Below are 620 nucleotides of genomic sequence, written 5' to 3'. Positions count from 1 at the left end.
CCTGAGACGGAGCAGTAGTGGTCACAATTGAAGAGCACTTCATGTCCACGACCGAAGAAGGCACGACAGAGCCTCAGCTCAATCAAGATCATGCTCTTCGTGTTCTTCGACATCCGCGATATTGTGCATCGGGAATTCATCCCCCAGAGACACACGGTCAAGCGAGAGTTCTACCGCGTTGTTTCGAAGCGTTTGAGGGAGGACATTCGGCGAAAGTGACCGGATCTGTGGAGTGCGAAGAATTGGATTCTTCACCGAACTCTCCTCACTCGAGAGTTTCTCGCCAAAAAACAACATGGTTTCGCTCCTACACCTGCCCTATTCGCCAGTTTTAGCACCTGCAGACTTCCATCTCTTCCCCCAAGAAAAAACTGCAGCTGAAAGGTCACCGTTTTAACTCCGTTGTCGAGAGAGATGCAGAGTGAATCGTAGAAGGTCCTCGACTCGGTTACGGAAAACGACTTCCAGACCGGATTCCGAAAGTGGCGGGAAAACTTGAACCGGTGTATTGCTGCGCAAGGTGACTATTTCAAAGGAGATGATTTTTGTCGAAAATCGAAGAGAAAGAAGTTAGCTGTGGACAACTGTTTCGAAACCTCTAACGTCTACATCCAGATAAA

This window comes from Octopus bimaculoides, chromosome 26 (assembly GCF_001194135.2).
Source record: "Octopus bimaculoides isolate UCB-OBI-ISO-001 chromosome 26, ASM119413v2, whole genome shotgun sequence".
In the NCBI taxonomy this organism is placed as follows: domain Eukaryota; kingdom Metazoa; phylum Mollusca; class Cephalopoda; order Octopoda; family Octopodidae; genus Octopus; species Octopus bimaculoides.
This window is presented reverse-complemented; position numbering follows the sequence as displayed.